This window comes from Marmota monax, unplaced genomic scaffold (genome assembly GCF_021218885.2).
Source record: "Marmota monax isolate L192 unplaced genomic scaffold, Marmota_monax_Labrador192_F-V1.1 WCK01_AAM20220418_F8-fsc00001, whole genome shotgun sequence".
Taxonomy (NCBI): Eukaryota; Metazoa; Chordata; class Mammalia; order Rodentia; family Sciuridae; genus Marmota; species Marmota monax.
Genome location: NW_026693777.1, coordinates 205,928 through 231,662, shown reverse-complemented (window position 1 = coordinate 231,662; position 25,735 = coordinate 205,928). Strand labels below are relative to the sequence as shown.

General features: G+C 35.7%; 1 protein-coding gene, 1 non-coding gene and 1 pseudogene across 4 annotated transcripts in view; 1 reads left to right on the top strand and 2 right to left on the bottom strand.

Moving 5' to 3' along the window:
• The window catches only part of Baz1a (bromodomain adjacent to zinc finger domain 1A), a 118,119-nt gene that overhangs the window by 14,660 nt on the left and 77,724 nt on the right, over nucleotides 1-25,735 (top strand). The gene's annotated exons all lie outside the window — the stretch shown is intronic.
• On the bottom strand, nucleotides 20,813-22,038 carry LOC124104192 (DNA primase small subunit-like; annotated as a pseudogene).
• On the bottom strand, nucleotides 22,009-22,111 carry LOC124104867 (U6 spliceosomal RNA). Its single transcript, XR_006855551.1, has one exon. It is a non-coding gene; the product is annotated as a U6 spliceosomal RNA (small nuclear RNA).

The window sequence follows — 25,735 nt, the reverse complement described above, 5'->3', positions numbered from 1 at the left end:
CCTCTTTATGGCCACTATATGGTTTATGCCAAAAATGTTTTATAATTTTTAAATCATTGTGATACAGAAATGTTTAACATTAGGAATATAAAGTCCAAAAAAATGTAGCAACTCAGTGTTTTTCCTATAACATTTTTGTTGTTGTTTCTTAAAAATGGGCTTAAAAAAGGTGAAGGTGTTTCTAGCAATTGTAAACTGGGGTGTATTATAGAAAGGGGAAATCTGGGAATAAAAAATTTATTGAATAGGAAATACCTCTACATTTTAAAGAATCTTTTAAATTGTAAAGCATAAGAAATTGGTTATTTTCTGAAAAATATTGAGGCTTAATTTCTGTGTATTTGCCTAAAATTCTCCCCACCTTTAAATACAGCATTCTACATGTATTCTTTTAAAATTTATGAAACTCTTTTTCTAATATAAACTTAGAGTTCAGCATAGAACTGAGTTACTGAGAAGTGCTTGTAAGAACACGAGATTATGTCTTCAGTGTTTGACTATTTGATTTTTATTCAAAAACTTAAGGATGATTATAGTTAATAGAACCACTCCGTAGGTCCTCTGTTCCCAAGATCACTGTGATTATAGGTTCCAGAGGGTTGGGTTTTTTTCCTGAAGGTGGAGGTTGTGGACATAGCATTGGTTCTGGTTTGTACAAACATTTTACTGACATAACCTGAAGGTTAGCATATCTCTCAAAGTTTTTATTTTATTTTTTGTCTTCTTTATGATCTACTGTGAATATTGTACTGCATTACTGTGACAGTTGTAGGTATAGTAAAAATAATAAAAGAAGAGGCTGGGGTTGTGGCTCATTGGTATAGTTCACACCTAGAACGTGCAAGGCACTGGGTTTGATCCTCAGCATCACATAAAAATAGATAAATAAGATATTGTGTGTTGAGAGCCACAGCCGAAGGGGCCCCAGCAAACTTCCAGCTGCCAGCAAACTTCCAGCTGCCGGCTGACGATTGGCTCACAGCAGCCCCAGCAACATCTAGCTGATTGGCTCCTCTGCGGTGATGCTCATTGGACTGTTTCCCTGCCCTTTCAGACCACGGAGCTGCTCATTGGGGGACTTTTTTGGCTCCGCCCACGTGACCCAGCCAATCGGCCTCAAGAGCAGGAGGATTGTGGGAGGTGGGGAGAAGCTTGTGTGGGAGAGAGAGGCTTGGGGAAAGCCGGTGGTGGCAGTTGAGGCTCTGAGGGTTTTTCCTGAGAGACTATTTTGTTTGTCGTGTGTGATTCTAAAAATAAAGTTAGTTTCTTTTGACAAGTGGCTCCTGATTGTGCCCAGCCAGACTGCGGCATTTGGTGGCTCGCACGGGGAGCGACTGAGGGTAAGTGAACTGCTCGCCCCTGAGGGCAGGGCGAGAGGATGGGTAGCCATTTTAAGATTCTTCTTTTGTTATTTTGTTTCACTTTTGTTTTAAGTTGCCTGTCCCTGGAGATGTGTAAGATGGAAGAAAAACCGCTCACATCTGAGGAACAGATAGGGAGAAAGGACGGATGGACATTTCAGGAGGCTATTATAATGATTTTGTGTTGTTCCAATTTTGTTTCACTCAGTTTCAGTTTTGTTAGGCGTTATCTTGTTGGGTTGTATTATAGTAGAAATACGGGATCAGAAATTAGTAAAAAACAAACTGAAAGAGTGTTAAGTAAATTGTTAGAGGAAGGAGGCATCTCAGTAAAATCAAGAACAATCAGGGCATACGTTGATACAATACAAAAATGTAGCCCATGGCTTTTTAAGGAGGAGTTGTTAAATATATCACAATGGAACCATCATGGTGAAGATTTAAAAAGAATAGAAAAGAAAAGCCCAGGGACTCTGCCAGTTGGCACATTGCCATTGTGGACATTCGTATCTTGTTTGCTTAGTCTAAAGCCTTCAGTTCAGACAATGGTAGAGGAAGGAGAAGACATAATGATTCAAGTAAAAGAGAAGGTCTCTCAAGTTAGTCAGACAGAGGAAAAGATTCAAGTAAAAGAGAAGGCCTCTCAAGCTAGTCAGACAGAGAAAGAAAGTGTAAAACAGAAAAAGCCATCAGGGGGAAAGGTACAACAGGAGACTGCTACTAACACCTTTCTATCACCAGAGGGTGTAAGTGTCCAACCAACAGCACCACCTCTACAGGAGACTGCTACTAACACCTTTCTATCACCAGAGGGCGTAAGTGTCCAACTAACAGCGCCACCTCCATATGCTGGGAGGCCCCCAACCCCCGCAGTTGATAGTTGGGATCCTGAGACAAGGTCTCAAATATTAACATGCCCTGTATTTGAGGCAGGAGGGCAGCGATTTTACCAAGTTTTAAATTTCAAAACAGTGAAGCAGCTAAAAGAGGCTGTAACAACCTATGGTCCTCAAGCACCCTTCACTGTAAGCTTGGTCGAATCCATTAACAACTTGAACATGACGCCAGCAGATTGGGCTAATATGTGTAAAGCTGTGCTAAATGGAGGACAATACCTGTTATGGAAGGTTGCCAATGAGGAATTTTGCAAGGAGATGGCTAGGCGAAATGCAGCAGCTGGTTATCCTCAGAGAAATCTAGATATGTTGTTAGGAAAGGGACCTTATGAGGATCAGCAGCAACAAATTGCATATGATCCTGGCGTATACGCACAAATTGCTGCAGATGCAATTAAGGCATGGAAGACTTTACAAGGACATGGAGGTTTACAAGGTCAATTATCTAAGGTAATACAAGGAGCTAATGAACCTTATGCTGAATTTGTAGATAGGCTTATTCAAACAGCTACCAGAGTTTTTGGGAATACAGAACAAGCAATGCCATTACTAAAACACCTGGCTTATGAGCAAGCGAATCGTTGGTGCAGAGATATCATTAGACCATGGAAACATGAAGATTTAAACACATATATTAAATTATGTAGAGACATTAATGAACAAGAGCAAGTCGTGGCAGCTGCAGTAAAACAGGCTTTAGATGCCAGAGACATTAATGAACAAGGGCAAATTGTGGCAGCTGCAGTAAAACAGGCTTTAGATGCCAGGCCAAGAACATGCTACAGTTGTGAACAAACAGGACATTTTAAAAGGAATTGCCCCATTGGAGGAGGGTTTAACAAAACTAGGTATCAAAGGAGTAGAATACCAGGTATTTGCCCACGATGCCATAGAGGGAGACATTGGGCTAATGAATGCCGTTCTCAAACCACCATAGAGGGTACTCCATTATCAAAAAACGAACAAGGACCAGGTGTTTATCCACGATATCGTGGAGAAAGGCATCGGGCTCCATTGCCAAAAAACGGACAGGAGGGCCCAATGCTCCGGGGCCCCAAACCACAAATATACGGAGCACTGGAGGAACCCAGCAACCCCATCAGGGTAGTGCCCAGGACACATTGTCCATCAGATCCCTCATCAGACAAACCAGAGGGAGCGCAGGGTTGGACATCTGCTCCTCCGCCAGAGCAGTACTAACTCCAGAGATGGGAGTTCAAATCATTCCCACAGGGGTGAAAGGACCTCTTCCCAAAGGAACAGTAGGCTTATTATTGGGACGCAGCTCTTCTACTCTAAAAGGACTTATGATAAGTCCTGGGGTAATTGATCCCGATTATGAAGGTGAAATAAAAATTATAGCCAGTTCTCCAAAGGGTATATCAGTAATTTCACCAGGAGATAGAATAGCACAGTTACTAATAATACCCAGCCTACATGATAAATTTTCCAGTCGTACTGTAGAAAGAGGTTCCAAGGGATTAGGCTCCACAGGTGTAGATTGGGCTATGCTTTCTTTAAATTTAGATTCTCGCCCCATGCTAAAACTAAATATTCAAGGACATGAATTTAATGGGCTACTGGATACAGGTGCAGACCTTAGCATCATCTCTCGTCAAGAATGGCCAAAACATTGGCCATTACAACAAGCCACTCAAACGCTTCGAGGCCTAGGAGTGGCAACTAATCCCCATAGAAGTGCAATGGTATTAGATTGGAAGGATCCTGAAGGATGTGAAGGAACTATACAGCCATATGTATTGGATCATCTTCCCGTAAATTTATGGGGACGAGATGTCCTAGATCAATTAGGTTTGACATTAACAAATAACATCAACCAAAATGCACCCACTATTATGACTAGACAAGGTTTTAGGAAAGGAAAAAGATTAGAAAAACAAGAACAAGGTATAGCAGCAAACTTCCAGCTGCCAGCAAACTTCCAGCTGCCGGCTGACGATTGGCTCACAGCAGCCCCAGCAACATCTAGCTGATTGGCTCCTCTGCGGTGATGCTCATTGGACTGTTTCCCTGCCCTTTCAGACCACGGAGCTGCTCATTGGGGGACTTTTTTGGCTCCGCCCACGTGACCCAGCCAATCGGCCTCAAGAGCAGGAGGATTGTGGGAGGTGGGGAGAAGCTTGTGTGGGAGAGAGAGGCTTGGGGAAAGCCGGTGGTGGCAGTTGAGGCTCTGAGGGTTTTTCCTGAGAGACTATTTTGTTTGTCGTGTGTGGTTCTAAAAATAAAGTTAGTTTCTTTTGACAAGTGGCTCCTGATTGTGCCCAGCCAGACTGCGGCAATTGTGTCCAACTACAACTAAAGAAAAATATTTTTAAAATAATAAAAATAAAATACTGAGAGATAACGTATGAAAAGGAATTGGTGATGATGACATATAGGAAAGTCATGAATGAAAGAGGGTTAGGTATGGGCTGGGGTTGTAGCTCAGTAGTAGAGCACTTGCCTAGCATGTGTGAGGCACTAGGGTTGATTCTTAGTACTACACATAAATAAAGGTTGACAACTAAAAAAATTTTAAAAAGAGGGTTAGGTAGGAGTTCAGTAGAAAAGGGGACTTAAGAGGGATATTTTAAGCTTAGTAATTAATATTTTTTTCACTCCAAAGCAGAAAGGCACCAGAAAAATATTTAGAAATAATTGAAAACCTCCTTCTTATAGGGCTAAGTATACTCTTATTTGCTTTCCTATGGATCCTGTAAATCTTTCACACTGCCCTGTAGAGTGTGAAATAATAATTTTAAAAGGATATACCATTACATGCCTCTAATTTTTCTGCAGGGTTAATTCAGAAATATTTGAATTTCTCCTTTGTGCCAGACACTGATGTGGGTACTGTAGATACAGTAGTACATAGGTCTTCCATTTCCCAAGCTAAACATATTTGTTGCTTCTCTGATGTGCCAAACATGATCCATGCCTCTAAGCCAAGAAGAGAAAAATTCTAGGCCAAGAAAAGAGAAAGGTCAAAGAATAGATCCCTTTGACCTTTCTCTTTTCTTGGCCTAGACATTTTTTTCCCAAATATCAACTTGGTCAGCTCTCTTGACTTTGTTTATTGGTGGTCTCCTCCACCAGAATGTAAGCTCCAGGAATTTTTGTTGCCCACTGTGTCCCCACTTAAAACGCCACATAATAACTTCAAATAGAGGCACTCTGAAAGCAATGATAGATATATTACAGGGATGGAAAAAGTAGTTGGTACTTGTCCTATGGTTACCAAAGAATGCTGCTTTGGAGGAAATGATATTTGCTCTGAGACTAGAATGAGAGAGAAGGAGCCAAGGAAATCAAGAACTCTGTAGATAGAGGGAAAGGCCGAGAGGCCTATATTGTTCTGGCTGCTATATAGTGAAGTGATTGGAAGGATGTCAGCAAGGAAACCCTAGACCAGTTTGGGGGAGACTTTTCTGGGGCAGATAAGGCCTTTGATTTATATGGTAGTGGTGCAGATGAAGAGAATTGGATGGGTTTAGTTTAGTTGTTTTTTTTTTTTTTTTTAATCATGCTTGGAATTGAACTCAGGGGTGCCCTATCACGAGCTACACAACCCAGCCTTTTCTGTTTTTTTTTTTTTTTTTGAAAGTCTTGCTTGTTGCCCAGGCTGGCTTCAAACTTGTGATCCTCCTGCCTCTGCCTCCCAAGTATCTAGAATTATAGGCATGTCCACTGTGCCAGGTGGGTTTAAAATATTTTGAATGAGAAGCTCGTGGGATTTATTGATGGATTAAATGATAGGTTGGGCAGAGGATTGTAGGGGAAAGGAGAAATCCTGAATGGCTCCTCAACTTTATGCCTTTAGTAGATGGTACAATTCAGAAGCCTTAGTGAGTAATATTATGAGAATCTAGCTATCTTTGCTTTCATCTCAGACCTGGTTATTTTCTGATTACTCTTTTTTTTTTATTTGGTTTAATTAGTTACACATGACAGTACAATGACCTTGACATATCATACGTTTGAATCAGATGAGATATAATTTCTCATTTTTCTGAGTGTACAGGTTACAGAATCATATTGGTCATGCAGTCACATATATACACACAGTTGATTACTTTTATTTTGACAAACAGACATGTTGTGAAATCAAACAAGTTACTTAGGTTATTTATGAGTCCTCTTACAGGCTAGATCCTGGGCTGGGTGTTGTGGATATGTAAAGGACTAAGATACCGTTAAAGAGTTTAGTCAAGAAAGACAAACATGTAAACTTGTTGATGTTATGAAGTAATTCAGGAGTATCCAGGTTCTTTGACATTGAAGCTAGGCTTGGGGTCCTGAATATAACAACAATGAATATTTTAGTCTTTTAACCTTTGCCAAATCTGATACTTAGTGTAATTTGTTTGTCTTTTTTTTTTTTTTTTTTTTTTAAAGAGAGAGTGTGTGTGTGAGAGAGAGAGAGAATTTTTTAATATTTATTTTTTAGTTTTTGGTGGACACAACATCTTTGTTTTTGTATGTGGTGTTGAGGATCGAAACCGGGCCGCACACATGCCAGGCGAGTGCGCTACCTCTTGAGCCACATCCCCAGCCCTACTTAGTGTAATTTGCTTGTTCACATCTTCTTTCTTTTGTTATCAGTGTTTGTAAAGAGATACTTATTAAATAGTAGCACTTTTAAGTTCTTTGCTATACTGCTACAAGTATTGTTCTTTTTTTTCATTTTTTGCTCCTTAAATGTTCAGTAAATATAAAAAGAACTTTTTAAAATAGTATAAAGAATAATTATACAATTAAGGAATAAAGAATAAAAATAAATGTTCATATATTTACCATATGATTTTTTGTTGGTTTGTTTTGTTTTGCAATACTGAGTATGGAACCCAAGGGCATTCTACCACTGAGCTATACCCTCAGCCAAGACAAGGTTTCACTAAATTGCCTGGCTGGCTCTGAATTTGTAATCCTCCTGCCATGGCCTCATGAGTAGCTGGAATTATAGGTGTAAGTCACTGTACCCAGCCCACATGGTTTTAATAAAGTAAATTTATCTTTGTCTTTTGTTATAGTTTGAGAAGTTATAAATTTTTAGTTTTATGAGAGACAGATAAAGATAGTAAAATGTCTAGAATTTAGACTTAATACTGATCTTGTTGGACAATGACATCCTTTTAGGTTATTTTGAGATTAAAATGACTGCGCATATATATGTGTATGTGAGGTACACATTTAATTTATTTATTTAATTTTATTTTTTTCCTTTTTTTATTAGCTATTCATGATATTACAGTGATCTTGGCAATTCATACATTTGAATCATTGGGGTACAATTTCTCATTTTTCTAATTGTACAGATTGCAGAATCACACTGGTCATAGAGTCACCTATATGCATACAGCAATCATAGTGTCTATTCTATTCTGCTGCCCTTCCTATCCCCCCTGGGGCACACATTTTAAATCTCCATATAAATAGAACATAGTGGCATTTTACTGGGAATTAGTGTTATTGACTTGAGGCTTATATGGTTCTTAATATTTTTCTCTATTATTGACTAATTTGTCTACTGGAAATCATATTTTCTTTTATAACTAAACGTTAAAGATGACCTATAAGTTCTTTACCTTATCGTAAGTTGTTGTATATATATATAGTCTTGTCCCTTTACAATACTCTTTTTACTTAAATTTTGGTTAAAATAACTTTAAGATGTTAATTGGCCTAAGCTGACTATATTGGAATTGTGCCTCCCACCTATGTAACTACCTATATAACTTTTTGGCAAGTTATAAAACACCAGTTTTTCTCTCCTTGATTTCTTGTAAAGATTTTATAAAGTAATAGAGAAATGGATAAGGATCATTTTTATGTTGAATTAGTTGGCATAGGTACTCTGTATCTGCTCACCACAATATTTTGTTTTCTCCCTTTTTTAAAATTTTTATTTATTTTTATTTTTTAGGTATAGATGGACACAACACAATGCCTTTATTTTTATGTGGTGCTGAGGATTGAACTTGGGTCCCGCCCGTGCTAGGCAAGGTGCTCTACCGCTGAGCCACAATCCCAGCCCTCTGTTTCTCTTTTTTAAATATACTTTTAGTTGTAGATGGACACAATACTTTTATTTTATTTATTTATTTTTATTTGGTGCTGAGAATCAAACCGAGTGCCTCCTACATGCTAGGCACTGTCCACTAAGTTGTAACTCCAGCCCCTGTTTCTTTTTTTTTTTTTTTTTAGCAAATTATTTTTTCAATATTTTTTGGTGGTTTTTATAATTTTTTATTGGTACATTATAATTATACATAATGGTGGGATTCATTGTTACATATTCCTACTTGCACACACATTAATATTCTTATTTTTAAATTTACTTTTAAGTATCCCCCCCTGCCTTTTTTTTTTTTTTTTTTTTTTTTGCTTTCACAGTTATAGATTTGGCACTTCTTCCCCTACCCTCAAGACTTTCTACTTTGAAATAAGCAATCAGCTAACATTTTTCTAAAAAGCCCTTTGTCAGACTATTGCTATTGCTATTGCTATTGCAGAGTAGTAAAGAAAACCATTGATTTTTTGGCTAAGGTAGGTGAAAGGAAGAATGATTTGATTCTTTACTCTCCCCATCCTAATAGCTACCTGCCTTGTCTCCCAGATGTGTTCACATTGGTTTTCTACTTCATCAGAGCCAATGGAAGAAGTGAGAGGACTGGGGGCAGTCTTGTGAAACAAATATCAAACTGAAAATCACTTTTATTAATTTTTTTTGGAATGAGGGGCGGTACCAGGGATTGAACTCAGGGGCACTTGGCCAATGAGCCACATCCCCTGCCGTATTTTCTGTTTTATTTAGAGACAGGGTCTCACTGAGTTGCTTCGTGCCTTGCTGTTGATGAGGCTGGCTTTGAACTCTTGCTCCTCCTATCTCAGCCTCCCAAGCCACCACGCCTGGCAGGTCTGTTAACTCTTTTTTTAAGACAGATACGTTACATAGGCGTTTTTTAATTTTTATTTTTTGTAGTTGTAAATGGGCAGAATTATTTTATTTATTTTATGTGGTGCTGAGGATCAAACCTAGTACCTCACATGTGCAAGGCAAGCACTTTGCCACTGAGCTACAGCCTCAGCCCCAGGTCTATTAATTCTTAAATACTTACCAGATGCTTTGTGTATACATTATATCAGTATGTATGAAGCAAGAATTCACTGTCTCCATTTACAGATGAGGAAACAGGAATCCAAAGAAGTTAAAGATTTTTTAAAAATTATTCAACATATATTTATCTCCAGTCATTTGCTTGCACTGTTCTTAACACTAGAGCTACAGCAAGAACAAAACAAAAGCATGCAGCTTCCATTCCAGTCTTAAAAGTCATAAATGATAGATTTAAATTCAATTAGGACTGACTTAGAATTTTAATTTCTTTCACTGTATGCTTAGTTTGGGGTTCTAACATTTATTTTTTATTGGTACTGGGGGGTTGAACCCCGGTGTGCTTTACCATTGAGTCACATCTCCAGTCTTTTTAATTTTTTATTTTATCACTGAACCACAACCCCATTTCCAATGATTTTAAGGATACATACTGGGGAGTGGTATACTTGGATCATCCATACATTTATATGGTGGTTCCACACTGAGTCTTTTGAGGAACCTCCATACTGATTTTCGTAGTGGTTGTACTAATTTGTACTAATTTACAATCCTACCAACAGTATAAAAGGGTCTCACTAAGTTGCTTAGGGCCTTGCTAAATTACTGAGGTTGACCTTGAACTTGTGATACTGCTGTCTCAGACTTCTGAGTCACTGGGGAGATTACAGGCATTTGCCACCTTGCCCAGCTCTAACATTCCCCCCCCCCCACATTTTTTTATTGGTGCATTAGAGATGTACATAATGGTAGGGTTTGTTGTTATATATTCATACATGCACACAATATGACATTATAATTTAGCCAGTATCACTCTCCAGCATTTATTTGTATTCTTTTTTTTTTTTTTTGGTAGTTGTAGATGGACATAATACCTTTATTTTATTTATTTTTATGTGGTGCTAAGGATCGAACCCAGTGCCTCAGATGTTAGGCAAGTGCTGTACCACTGAGCTATAACCCCCGCCCTGTATTCTTTTTTTTTTTCCACATTTTTAAAATTTGTGCATTATAGTTGTTCATACTGGTGGGATTTGTTGTTATGTGTATATCTAGCAGTACATGCACACAGTACACACATAATAATATAATTTGGCAAATATCACCCCCCAACACTTCCTCCCTCTCTTTCCATCTCTCACACTTTGGTCCCTTTCCTCTACTGATTTTCCTTTGATTTTCATGAGATCTGCCCCCACCTTTCTTTTTCTTTTTCTTTTTTAGCTTCTGCATATGAGAGAAAAACATATGACCCTTACCTTCTGAGTTTGGCTTGTTTCACTTAACAGAGTGGTCTCTAGTTCACCCATTTTCCTGCAAAAATAATTTTATTTTTCTTTTTAGCTGAATAAAGCTCCATTGTGTATGGCTGAATAAAACTTCATTTTTTTTAATCCATGCATCTGCTGATGACGCCTAGGCTGGTTCCATAGTTTGGCTATTGTGAATTGTGCTGCTATAAATACGGGTATGCATGTATCACTATAGTATGATGATTTTAATTCTTTTTAAAAAAAATATTTTTAGTTGTGGATGGACACAATACCTTTATTTTTTATGTGGTGCCTAGAATCAAACCCAGTGCCTCACACATGCTAGGCAAGCACTCTTTATCACTGAACCACAACCCCATTTCCAATGATTTTAAGTCTTTAGGATACATAGTGAGGAGTAGTATACTTGGTTCATCCACCACATTTATATGGTGGTTTCACACTGAGTCTTTTTTTTTTTTTTTTTTCCACACTGAGTCTTTTGAGGAACTTCCATACTGATTTTCGTAGTGGTTGTTCTAATTTGTACTAATTTACAATCCTACCAACAGTATAAAAGTGTTCTTTTTACCTACATCCTCTCTAGCATCTGCTGGCAGCTGGAAGTTTGCTGGGGCCCCTTTGGCATCTATTATTATTTTTACTCTTGAAGACGGCCTGTTCTATATTTATTAACTGTTTGTATTTCTTCTTGTGAGCAAGTGTCTTTATAATTTATTTGCCTATTTATTAATTGGGTTTTTTGGGGGGGAGTGTTAAGTTTTTTTTTTAGTTTTTTATACATTCTAGACATTAATGCTCTGTCAGAAGCGTAGCCAGCGAAGATTTTCTTTCATTCTGTAGGTTCCCTCTTCAAGTTCCTAATTGTTTCCTTTGCTGTGTAGAAGCTTTTTATTTATTAACTCTTGGCATTATTTCCAGATCTTTAGGGATTCTATTGAGAAAGTTGTTTGCCTGTGCCTATATGCTGGAGTGTTGACCCTACATTTTCTTCTAGGAGTTACATAGTTTTTGGTCTAAGGTTCTACATCTCTATGGCTAAGGTAGCAAGTAATTTAAACTCTGAGCTTTAGTCTTTTTTCATCTATCAAGTGAACCCTTTCTTTACAGGGTTGCCTCACAGGATAAAGTGACACGATGAAGGTGAATATTTTTAAGTTGTATTGTATAATATTGCTATTTCATATCAGTATCTTGTTAATATTTGAATGTCTTGATTAGAGGCCATAGAGTTAGTTTCTTTCCTTTCTCTCTCCCTGTTTCCCTTCCTGATGTCCTCTCCTTCCATCTTTTCTTCCTTGAGATATGAGGATTTAAGAATAAATTAATAATTTCAGTATTTTGGAAAGATGTTTATTTATTTAAGGCAGTCATTGTAACATTTGTGTGTGGTCTAGAAAATGACACATAAGGAGATTTTAAGGCATCTGGGTTTCAGTTAACTTCATAATTTTCTTTTTAACAAGGCTGATAATCATTGTTTAATAATGGGTTGGAAGGATGATGAGGTAGAACACAAAAGCATGCATGATTCACCCATGTTCTCTTTCCTCCCTGGGACCAAAGTATTAAATCGAGAAAAAGGAGGTAGAAATCATACAATAAATAAACATTTTATACTCATTATATTGAATCATCATTTGAGAGAACTAGAGTTTGAGAGAATCTGAAAAATTAATTCAATATAATTATGCATTTGGTGATTATTTATATTAAAGTGGGCTTTGGGCAACCTATTTTCAGACATTTTTATAAGTAGATTTTCAAACAGGACTAATTTGTGCTGTTTTTCTGCATAGTGGCAACCTGTAACCTCATCCACTTCACCAGTTCTACCATTCTTTGTATCTGGAAGGAATCTCCAAATATCCATTGAAATGTTGATTTTTGTCAAGAGTCTATGAAAGTCTACATTTTAAGCCACACTAATGGCTTTGGGATATGTATTAATTCCATTTAGGATAGAGGTCCTAATATGTGCAAGAATAGAAAAGACAGAATTATATCCCATCTATGTATGACATATCAAAGTGCATAAATGCATTCTACTGTCATGTATAACTAATTAAAACAAAAAATAATAAAAAAACAAAAAAGAATAGAAAAGGTATTACAGAGAAGAGAGCTTCTAAAATTTTGTCTACCTGAGGGGTTAGCACCCCTTAAAGATTCTATATACAGCTATGGTAAATAATCTCCCATTTTGCTAGAGTACAGACTTCTTAACAGTTCAAATTCTTTGGAACACAACTGTGGACCTTAATGTTAGCTGAAAATCTAAGATTGAATAAGAAAGTCACTGCCACAACATCCGTGTGTTTTATTTCCGATTTGACTATAAAAGCTACTCAAGAGCCTATTGTCCTAAGTCTTGTACTAAAATTGAAAGATTAGTGTTGTAATTATCAAGTTGTTTGTGTTCCTTTTGAACATTTTTTTTTCTTTTTTTGTCACAGGGAGAGCTTTTGTCAATTTTGCATACAAGTATTTGTGTAACTACCACATTAAGACTGTAGATAATATATAAGAATGAATAAGAGTCTTTTCCTGTATAGAAACTCACAATTTAAAGGAGCTAAGGATGTTTATGAAGGACTAAAAGAAATAAAGTGTTTTAAAGGCATAGTTAAGATATTATGGGAGTGGAAAGAATTCAAAGCAAATATGAAGCAACAGATGGCAAAGATACTTCTAAAAGTAGGTATAGTGCCATAAGAAGTGGCACCTAATAGCAAAGAAGGAGTTGGACTACACATTACCTACATAAGTATACTGGCCTGAATCAATGTATAACTTGGTAGCATTAGAATACATTGCAAAGGGGGACTGGGGCTATGGCTCTAAGGTAGTGCACTTGCCTAGCATGTGTGAGGCACTGGGTTCAATTCTCAGCACCACATATAAATAAAAAAAATAAATAAAGGTCTGTCAACAACTAAAAAATAATTAAAAAAAGAATACATTGCAGAGGGCTGGGATTGTGGCTCAGTGGTAAAGCGCTCACCTAGCATGTGCAAGGTGCTAGGTTCGATCCTCAGCACCACATAAAAATAAATAGAGGTATTGTGTCCCACTACAACTAAAAGAAAAAATTAATAAAAAAGAATATATTGCAGAACCGAAATTATGTCAACACATTTATTGAGCTTTTCCTGTGTGCTAGGCAGTGTTCTAGATGCTTTCTAGAACACTGCCTTCTTTTTAATTATCAAGATAGGTGACTCATAATATTCAGAAATGTTATATTGTTCCACTATCAAGAGTTATAATTTTTTTTTTATATAAATCTACTGAACACACTTGTGTGTGCCTATAATCCCACCTACTTAGGTGGCTGAGGCAGGAGGATTTTGAGTTCAAGGCCAGTCTGGACAATTTACCAAGATCTGTTTCCACGTTTGTGTGTATATGTGTAACCTTTTAAAATCTGCTTTTTTTTCTTATTAAGAGCTTTATGTATATGAGAGAAAATGAAAGGTATAGAGTTCATTTCCCAAATGCCCCTTTCAGAAATAATCACTGTCAAAATTGAATATATAACTTCAAGTTCAATTCTTATATGAACTTTGAAAAAAAAATGACAAGCAGCCTTTTCATTTTGTAATGGTGTAGATCTTTTCTCATATTAGAATAGAGATGTGTACCATTTCTAATTGGTTTTGCTTGAAATGGTTTTATTGGTTCCTAAAAACCTTACTTGGAAAATTGCCTTTCTGTGAAGATAGTTTAAATTACTCTTTTTGTTCTGCCCCAGGTTAGTTCTCTTGAAAATAATAAACAGCTTTTTTGAGGGAAGGATGGAGTTCTTACTATGTTGCCCAGGCTGGTCTTGAACTCAGTATGCTCAAATGATCCTTCTCTCTTAGTGTCTCTCGCTCCTTTTTTTTAAATATTTATTTTTTAGTTGGACACACTATCTTTATTTTATTTATTTTTATTTGGTGTTGAGGATCGAACCCAGTGCTTCGCACGTACCTGGTGAGCGCTCTGCTGCTGAGCCTCAACCCCAGCTCCCACCTTAGTTTCTTAAGTAGCTGGGATTACGGACACATGCCACTACTTCTGGCTTGAACTTCATTTTCTTTCAAATAATGTTTGACCATGAGCTGAATAATAGAGCTTTGACCAGTGTTTGTTAACTCAGTAAAATGGCAAAATTATATTTGCACTAAAGAGTTTAATTGATAGCTTGGTTTTCCCAAATATTATCTTCATATTTTTGGATTTAAAATTTAAACCATTTAATCTAGTCAAGAAGAGACTATAGTTCAATATTGCTTTTAGAACTACCTTGGAAAATAAAGATTATAAATTTTTTAATTGTATAAACTGATAATAATGTTGGCATCAAATGATTTCAAATCAACAGAGCTCTTAATTGTTCTCAACTATTAACGTACATTCCCTCTGGACCATCTATGTTGTATTGGTAGAATGCTTTAAGCAATTTGCACTAATAAAGTAAATTATTAGTGTAAAAAGTCCATGGACTTTTTATCTTTGGAAAATTGACTTTTTATCTTTGGAATCTTTTATAGTATTATCTTTAAATCAGTTGATGAATCATAATTAAAATGTATTAATATTGAGGACAAAAGAGATACCAAATAATTGATAAGATAAACATAAAAGATATATGTGAGAAACAAATAGTTATTTTGATTTAAACATTTAAACATGTGGATGCCAGTGACTAGGTCCAGATGTGATTAATCAAGAAGTCTTTGGAAAAGGGTTGAGTAGAAATTTGAAGGAGAAAAAAAACACATAGATTAGCAGAAAGGGTTACAAGAATCAGGCTTATTATTTAGGATCTTATTTAGGATCAAAGGTAGTACATAGAATTTCTTACAATACATATTAGTTAAATTTGGGGCTGGGGATGTGGCTCAAGCAGTAGCGCGCTTGCCTGGCATGCATGCGGCCCGGGTTCGATCCTCGGCACCACATACAAACAAAGATGTTGTGTCTGCCGAAAACTAAATAAATAAATATTAAAATTTCTCTCTCTCTCTCCCTCCCTCCCTCCCTCCCTCTCCCTCTCTCTCAAAAAAAAAAAAAAAACATTAGTTAAATTTATTATAGTTCTTTTTTAAGAACTATAACATTTGTTCAGATTATACTACTGACTTTTTAAGGTCAGAGTTAGTATTTCCAGGTCAAATAATGTCCTAAGAAATATCCTAAAATTTTTGTTTCATCAGTTCCTGATGGCCCCAATATGTTGATAATACAATGTTTTTAGATGTATTTTTTATTCTAATTATATAATTTTTAATTTTTTTTTTAAAGAAGGGTATTGGGGATAGCTGTGATTTCTTTGGAATTCTAAGAGTAGAACCATCTTCTTTAAGGGATGCTGTATGTATCAGAGACCTGGATTTACAAAGTAATTGGGTTCTGGATTGTCAGTGCAAGTTGAACAATTAAAATTTAAAACATCTATTTGTATAATATAAATTGGGAGATCTTTCCTGGGGAGTGCTTCATATACCCTAAAAGTCAATAAAAAATCACAAAAATAAATGAAAATAGAAAATTTTTTTCTCAGCATGATGGATGGATGGGTGGGTGGGTGGGTACTGAAGATAAAATGTAGGGTACTTTACCATTGAGCTACAATTCCTCAACCCTTTTTATTTTTTAATTTTGTGACAGGGTCTTGCTAAGTTGCAGAGGCTGGCCTTGAACTTGTGATCCTCCTGCCTCAGCCTTCTGAGTTGCTGGAATCACAGGCATGTGCCACTGCATTCAGCTTGAGAATGTTTAATTTAAAAGGTATATGAATCTGTGTTGTGGGCTGGGGTTGTGGCCCTAGCATGTGCAAGGCCCTGGGTTCCATCTTTAGCACCACATAAAAATAAACAAAATAAAGGTTTTGTGCTCAACTACAACATATATATATATATATATATATATATATATATATATATATATATATATATAGTTTTATATGTATATATATATATATATAAAACAAACCTGTGTTGTAAATGTTTCTGCATGGAATCAACTGCCTGACACTTCATGAAAATAGTTCAGTGAAGTTTAAATTTACTTTCTTTAGTATTCAAAGGACTTTCAAATTTCAGTGGCCCTTAGGAACAATCTGTGTAATGCTCCTCAAGAAAGTTTTTGAATGTATGGGGCTGGGATTGTGGCTCAGCGGTAGAGCGCCCGCCTAGCACTGGCGGGACCCAGGTTAGATCCTCAGCACCACATAAAAATAAAGGCATTGCATTGTGTCCATCTACACCTAAAAAAAAAGTTTTTGAATGTTGGGGTTGGGGGTAGTTAGTTTCTATGGCAATTTCTTTATTGATCCTTTGTGCTAATGCCAAGTGCAGTCAGCTGAATGTACACCAGGACTGATTTTCGCTAATAGAGGGATCCTGAGGTAAGAAAGATGATAAAAATGAGGAATATAAATTGAGGTTCACATTTTTTCCAGTATGAAAGAAAACCCAATGTTTATTTGCTTTATTTTATGTCTCAGAATTTAGTATTAAAAGGTTGGTGAAATAGAAGATATGTATTTCTAAAGTTCTTAGTTCAAAATGGCTGGAGAATATATCATCTAACAAAAGATGGGAGACTGAAAAGCTACTTCAGACCTGAAATCCCTGATGGAATTAAAAGAGAATCTTATATCTACATGGTTATTACACATTTTCAGGTCTAAGAAATTAGAGGATTGACTGAGTAAGATCTCTCCCACATCTTTTTCTACCTCCTGTCATTGTCTATTCCACTTGACCCATAAAAGACTACAGGGTTTTTCTCCCCACATATTTTTTTATTGGTGCATTGTAATTGTACTTAATGGTAGGATTCAGTGCTATGTAATTATACATGTACAAGATTATTTTTTAATGAACAACTTTCTGTTTAGATACTTAAACTAAAATTTTGCCTTCTCAGAATAATTTGTTAGTTTCTCATGCTTTTTTGGAGGCTTATCGTTTTTTACACTTAAGTAAAATTCATTTGAACTGTGGTTCTCAATTACAGTTTTTATTTCTTAGATTAATTCAGAGGCCATCCCAAGATAGAAGTTAAGGGAAAATTAAGAGAAAGAACATCAGGGCTGAGGTTGTAGCTCAGTGGTAGAAAGCTTGCCTAGCACATGTGAGACACACTGGGTATTGTGTCCATCTACAACTAAAAATAGTTAAAGAGAGAGAGAGATAAATAAATAACATCAGCTAATATAATTCTCAATAAAAAGAAAGAATGGTAAAAGTACAAAAAAAAAAAAAAAAAGACTGGGCTAGGGCAGTGGCCCAGTGATAGAGCACTAGCCTAGCACATGTGAGGCACTGGGTTCAATCCTCAGCACCATATAATAAACAAAATAAAGATGTTGTGTCCATCTACAACTAAAACAGTATATATTTAAAAACTACTTATTCAGCACTAGGTGAAAATTTTTATTTAAATTAAAAATATGTCACAAATAATTCTGAGCATACTTCTTTAAAAAAAATAAAGATCCTGATAGTGAATATTGTAGATTTTGTGGTTCATATGGTTTTGTCACAACTATTCACTCTATTTTTCTAGTTCAAAGGTAGCCATAGATGATGTACACATGAACAAACATGGCTGTATTCCACTAAAACTTTATTAATGAGCACTTAAATTTGAGTTTCTATGTTTTTACATAGCATGAAATATTCTTTTTTAAAAAAATTTTTTTAGTTGTCAATGGACACAATATCTTTTTTTTTAATCATTATTTTTTAGTTGTAGTTGATCATATTTTGTTTATTTATTTTATGTGGTGCTGAGGATTGAACCCAGGGCCTCGCACGTGCTAGGCAAGCCATCTACTGCTGAGCCACAACCCCAGCCCCCACAACCCCCTTTCAATATCTTTTTATGTATTTATTTTTAATGTGGTGCTGAGGATTTCACCCAGTGCCTCACATGGGTGAGGCAAGCACTTTACCTCTGAGCTGCAGCCCTAGCCCATGAAATATTCTTTTGTTTTTTATTTTGAACCATTTAAAAATATATAAATAAGCCAGGCGTGATGGCATATACCTGTAATCCTAGTGGCTAAAGCAGCAGGATCAAGAGTTCAAAGCCAGCTTCAGCAGAAAACGAGAAGCTAAGCTTCTCAGTGAGACCCTGTCTCTAAATAAAATACAAAATAGGGCTGGGGATGTGGCTTAGTGGTTGAGTGCCCCTGAGTTCAATTCCCACTACCCACTTCTCCGCAAAAAAAAGAAAGAAAAAAATATATATAAACATTCTTAGCTAGAAGGTCATACAGAAACAGGTTGATGGACTGGGGCTATAGCTCAGTCGGTAGAGTACTTACCTTGCATGCATAAGGCCCTGTGTTCAATCCCTAGCACCTCAAAAAAAAAAAAAGTTGTACATACTCCTGGTACAGAGGAAAATCTTGAACAAGAGTTGTTGTAGGATAAAACGCCTGAGATCCCTTTTTTACCCAGAATCTCAAGAGTATGGCATACAAAGGTGGTGTGGTATGGTGGAAAGAGCCTTAAAACAGTGATTGTAATAGTTAGCTTTTGCTGCCTAACAAAGTACACTCCAAAATTAGTGCCTGAATCAGTATTCTCATAATTCTATGGTTGCTATAATGCTTTTATGCTTTGTGCTGACCTAGTTGAGCTGAGACTATTTAGGTCTTACAGTCTAGGATAACTTACTCACAAATCTGGGGCCTTAGACTAAGGATGGCTAGAGTCTACTTTAATGTGGCCTCTCATTTTTCAGGAGGCTAGCCCAAACTTGTTCCTAGGGTGGTAGAAATGTTCCCTGGTCCATGTTCTTTAGTGTTCCATATGCTAAAGCAAGTCACATGAGTAAATCCAGGGTAAATGTGGGAAGGGATTAGAGAAGTATGATTCAATTCAACAGTTAGAGCAACATGCCATAGTGGTTAATATTCATTAAAAGCCTAGTGTAGTACCTGGCATGTAAAGCACTCAGTAAATGTTTAGGTTCCTCCCATACTTAGAGTAAGTGAATATGCCTACTCTGGTGAATTATTTCTAGGCAGTCTCTAATTCTCTTGTATCATAGTCATTGTTCTTGAGGGTTTCCTATATGTTGTTTTAAGATATAACAACACCAGTAGACTTTTTTCTCCCCAGTCCTGTGGATTGAACCCAAGGTCTCCCATGCTAGTAATATACATATATACATAGTATCCATTACTTCTCTCTCTTGGGGATTGCACCCAGGGGTGCTTAACCACAGAGTCATGTCCCCAGCCCTTTTTGGTGAGACAGGGTCTCACTGAGTTGCTTAGGGCCTTGCTAAATTGCTGATGCTGGCTTTGAACTCTATCCTCCTGCCTCAGCCTCCCAAACTTCAGCTTCCCAAGCCTCTGGGATTACAGGCATATGCCTCCATGCCTGGCTACTTTCATCTCTTATTGATTTATTTCTCCTATGTGGAATGAATACTCTTGGTTGGAGTTAATATTTTCTTCATGTTTATTGTTAGCATTTTAAACAAATTTTTCCATTTTCAGATCATTATAGGTTCACATGCTGTTGTAAAATAATTTTCTACAATATTATCTTACAGATTTATAGTACAGTGTCACAACAAGGATATTGACGTTGATGTTGAGATAATCATGAAACAGAACATTTCTATTACTATAAGACTCTTTTGATCTTTTATAGTGATACCCACTTCTCTCTTGTTCCTATAGCCTCTTGGTTTTGTTTTGTTTTGTTTTCCAATGCTAGGGATTGCCTTTTTAAAATCGTAAATCGTTAAACTTACAATTTATTCTTCAGATTTTCAATTTTCTGGAACAGATGTGAGACTTGAAATTTGTATTGCCAGTGATAATTTTCATATTTGAAAATCTTACTCAGCTTTTATTTATTTATTTATTTATTTATTTATTTATTTATTTATTTTGGTTCTGCCATATTTATTTGTTTTTTATTTCTAAATATTTATTTTTTGGTTGTAGTTGGACACAATAACTTTTTTTAAATTTATTTTCATGTGGTGCTGAAGATCAAATCCAGGGTCTCGCACGTGCTAGGTGAACACCCTACCACTGAGCCACAACTCCAGCCCTCTGCCATATTTATTACATGACTCTTGAAGTATTTGATCCTTGCTTAAAGGTAGATGATATCCACATTTATTTGAGGGGAGTTGTTATCTTCAGAAATCTTTTTGTAAATCACTCTTCTTGAGAAGTTCTCCTTTTTGGGATTTTTCCAGGGTTTCAAGCAACTGTTCAGATATTTCACATAAGATGCTAGACTGGCCTTCTTATGATCTTTGGTTCTGTGTTTGATATCAGAATCAACTTCAGTCTCCTCTTTTTCATTAATGAAAATGACATCCAATTCATGGCAGATGGAGCTTATAGTTGGAATAGTGAGTGGATCAACTGATCCACTTTCTTAAATTGATATACACAGAAATGTGACCTGTTTTAGGATGAATACTAAAAGAGCTCTTCAGTAAGTGATTGATTCTTTCACTAATTTTGATATCCAGCTGTGGAAAATAGTACTGGAGCAGAATCTCCCACTCCAGCCAGGGTTCACATTTTCATTTTTGATATTTTGATCTGTGCTGGCCACTCTCTTCAATTGCTTCCGTTGCTGAAGTGAACTGTGAGACTTTTGGAAGTCTTTTTTGAAGATTTTCATGGAACAAGGAATTAGGAACAAGGGCTAAAATCTTATCCCAACTTTCTGTATTTTCAAGAGTATCATGATCAACCAAGGCATTTTCTTCAAAGTATTTTAAAATTATGTTTATAGATTCACCCTTGGGTGAATTTTTTCATGTAGGTGAACTTTCTTTTTTTAATATCTTAACTGTACTTTACAAGAAGCAAATACTCAGGGTGTGGTGGGGAGGTTGTGGCTCAGTGGTAGAGCGTTTGCCTAGCACATGTGAGACATTGGGTTCAATTCTCAGCATCACATTAAGAAATAAAATATCTTGTCCATCTACAATTAAAAGTATTTAGGGCTGGGGCCTCAGCTCAGCGGCAAAGCACTTACCTAGCATATATGAGGCACTGGCTTCGATCCTCAGCACCACATATTAAAAAAAAAAAAAGAACAAATAAAATAAAGGCATTCTGTCCATCTACAACTACAAAATTTTTTTAAAAAATTTAAAAGTATTTAAAAAAAACCCCTCAAATACTCAACTATTCTAGAATGTACTGCAGAGGATAGCTTTCCAACTCATTCAACCCAGACCCAACAATGAACACTTCACCTTCCAGAACATACTCAGAGTTGAGGCTTAAATCCAAAGTCCTCCTTTAATGCTCAGTTGATGATGTGGATGGCTATTGTCATGAGGGTCCAGCACTTTGAACATATGTCTGCAGAAAAAATATGGAATGCTTCACGAATTTGCATGTTATCCTTGCTTAAGGGTCATGCTACTCTTCTCTGTATCGTTCCAATTTTAGTATATGTGCTGCTGAAGCAAGCAACAGTTCTCTAACTTTTAAAATGAATTTAACATAGACAAAATCTGTGTAAAGCAATTAGTGTTTATAAAAGACCTACCATACCTAATTGGAGATTACTTTTTCCTATCACCTGGGATTTGAATTGGATACATATAATAGAAAAACTTTTAATTTTTTTAAAATTTTATTTATTCTAATTAGTTATATATGAGAGTAGAATGTATTTCATTTCAAAAACTTTTAATTATATAAGCATAATAGAATTTGTCTCTATATAAAGTAAGTCCAGAAGTCTATAGTATAGGGCTAACATGACAAGACCAGAGCCAGCAAGAACTCAGACTTTTTCTTTTGTTTATTACAACCATATTGAGGTCCTTGTTTTCTTTCTTTAGGATAGTATAAGATAGAGGAAAGTCAAGAAATCTCTTCCTATCAACTCTTCATATTAAGACCTGTTTGATTGTTTAGAAATACTCTTTTGTTTTAGATACTTTTTTTTACACATTTATTTATTTTTATTAAGAATGAAATAAACAGAACTTTCTGGAAGAGTGGAAGTTCACCTTCCAGAATTATATAATCCTTTCTAGAGACATTGATCATTAACATTTTTGTATATATAATTATGATGTTGTCTTATTCATTTAATACACTTAAAACATGCCCAAATACATAGTTTAAAAGCAGAATAAAAATAGTTTTAAATTTTTGGTGGGATCACTTAATAAGAAATCTACCCCCTTAAAAAATTTAAGTATACTATTGTATTGTAAAACCATAAGCAAAATGTGTTACAGCAGATCTCTATTACTAATTTATCTTTGTACTTGTCTAATAGCAACTCCCTGTTCTACTCTCTGCTTCATTGAATTTGAATACTTTAGCTATCTCATTTAAGTGAAGTCATGCAACATTGGTCTGTCAATGACAGGCTTATTTCATCTTACCTAATGTTGTTCCCAGAACAATCCTTGTATGTGAGAACTATCCTCAAAGTGTCATGAGACCAAAGAAAGAGGAAATCAGATCCAGGATTGCACAGAATTATTATTGGTTCGTTTACTGATGGAAGTGTGGCCTGTGGGTGACAGCAAGACCAATTAGATCTCTGCAATTTGAGTTAAACAAAACTGACTATATCCTACCTGCAGTACACTTGGTTTATCTTAATATCAAAGAGTTAGGGACAACCTTGGAGCTGAGGTCTGGTTGTAAAGCTCCACCTACCACACTAATGGTTTTGTCTATTTATAATTTGCTAGGAAACTATGCAGGAAAAACTAGGTAAGATTACTCTGGGGTAATTGTGGTGGTTAAAATACAAGATGGCTGTAATCATGTCTAGCTTAATCTATACAGACAGTATTTTCTTCTTGTTTATAGCTGAATATTTCATTATACACAGGCACCACATTTATCCATTCATCCATTAATGAACACTTGGATTGCTTCCACCTTTTGGCTATTATGAATTATTATGAATAAGTGTTTTAGATACTTAACTACCAAAAATATGGTAGCTTTTCATACTTAATGTTTTATTATCTCTAATTCATGGATCCTGTATCCATACAGCAAGGTTATCATATCTTGCATGTTTACATCAGACTGTTAGGCCGACATAAAACTGAGCTTACAAACACTTGAATAATTAATTTGAATATACTAGTTGGGATTTTAGAATTTTTGGTAAGTTCTAATTAATTGGTTGATGTTTCATCCATACTAATCAATATGGATTTTAAAGATAATTTTGGAGCCCAAGGAGTTTAAACAGAATGCTAATAATATCCAGATGCTGAGAACTAATTAGAAATATGTGGGGTTTAATTCCATTTACTTTGCATTTAGAATTTTCTTGATGAATATTTTTATTTGTACTGTGTATCTTTTAATAATGTGTTTTTGTCTTCATAAAGAATCTGATGATTCTTGTTACAATATTCAGACTCATAATGGGTCAAATGTCTATTGGAGAAATAAATTCCTCATGAATTTAATTATAGTAGTATTAATAAGTCTATAAAGAACCTTAGAACAATTCAAAGTGAAATATTCTTTGGGTTACGCTGATTAATTAATCTAAAAAGTGAAGAATCATAAACAAAGCAGTCTTTTCTTGACCTCTTCTTCCCAATGACAAGTAATCAACTTAATTTATAGTCTTTTTGTGTGAGATAGGAGACTTCGTTGAGTGGTCTGGTTTCTTCCATTTAAAATAGGTATTACAAAACTTCTTTTTTTTTTTTTAGCTCAACTTCAAATTTACATTGTTTCTGCATTTAAAGTTTAATTATCTAAGTGCAGTGTTTATTTAAATGTATTTTAAGTTGTAGATATCACAATATATTTGTTTTATTTATTTTATTTATGTAGTGCTGAGGATCAAACCCAGTGCCTCACAGGTGCTAGGCAAGTGTTCTACCACTGAGCTACATCCCCAGCCCAGTGCAGTGTTTTTTAATTAATGTTATTTCATCTATATTGCAAGAAAATAAAAGGTTAATGAGGCAGCACAGAGCGGGTAGGAGTGCCATAGGTTTAGCTATCCATTTTAAAAAAAAACAAAAAAACTTATTTTTTAGTTTTCGGCGGACACAACATCTTTGTATGTGGCGCTGAGGATCAAACCCAGGCCGAACACATGCGAGGCGAGCATGCTACCTCTTGAGCCACATCCCCAGCCCTAGCTATCCATTTTTAAAGTTCCAAATGTGGTGGGAAGTCTCTTATCTCAAGTAGATCTTCCCAGGCTTCTTCTGGTCTTTCTCCTTAACTTCTACCCCAAATGCCTTGTAAAAATTCTGCATGTGTCTCAGTTCTAGAATGTGTTATGATTTGCTTTTGTTTTAAAAAGAGATTTATTTATTTATTTATTTTAGTTGTAGTTGAGCACAGTACCTTTATTTTATTTATTTATTTCTATGTGGTGCTGAGGATTGAACCCAATGCCTCGCATGTAGTAGGTGAGTGCTCTACTGCTAAGCCACAACCCCAGCCACAGAGTTTTTATGTTGAAATGTAAATTAGACAATGAGTATTAAAAACATCTTTTTAGTGGAAAGATGTATATACCATTCCAGAACATTCTTTAAAAGGCTGCTTCTATGTCTAATTGTCACTGTTACAGATTTATGGCTTAATTTATGTCAATAAATTACAGACTTTTAAAAAGATAGAATACATAATTACCTAACAGGTTTTGATCTGACTTCCTATAGTTTTTCCTCTTTAGAAATGCTGGTTTATTTCTACTAGCCAGTGGTGAAAGTCAGACTACAGGTTTTTTTTTTTTTTTTCTCTTTTCAGTTGTAAATGGACACAATATCTTTATTCTATTTTCATTTTATTTTTTTTATGTGGTGCCATGGACCGAACCCAGTGCCTCATATGCATACTAGGCAAGCGCTCTACCACTGAGCCATAACCCCGGCCCCAGCCTATAGTTTTTTAGATATTTCCATTTGCTACAAATGTAGGTTTGGTAAGTGGTTTTCTCAAACTTTATTGTTAGAACAACAGCAAGTAAAAGTTTCTTTCTTATTGTAGTAAACAAAAATTTTACCAATTAAATCATTTTTTTAAAAAATTCTTTAAATTTTAATTTATTATATATGACAACAGAATGCATTACAATT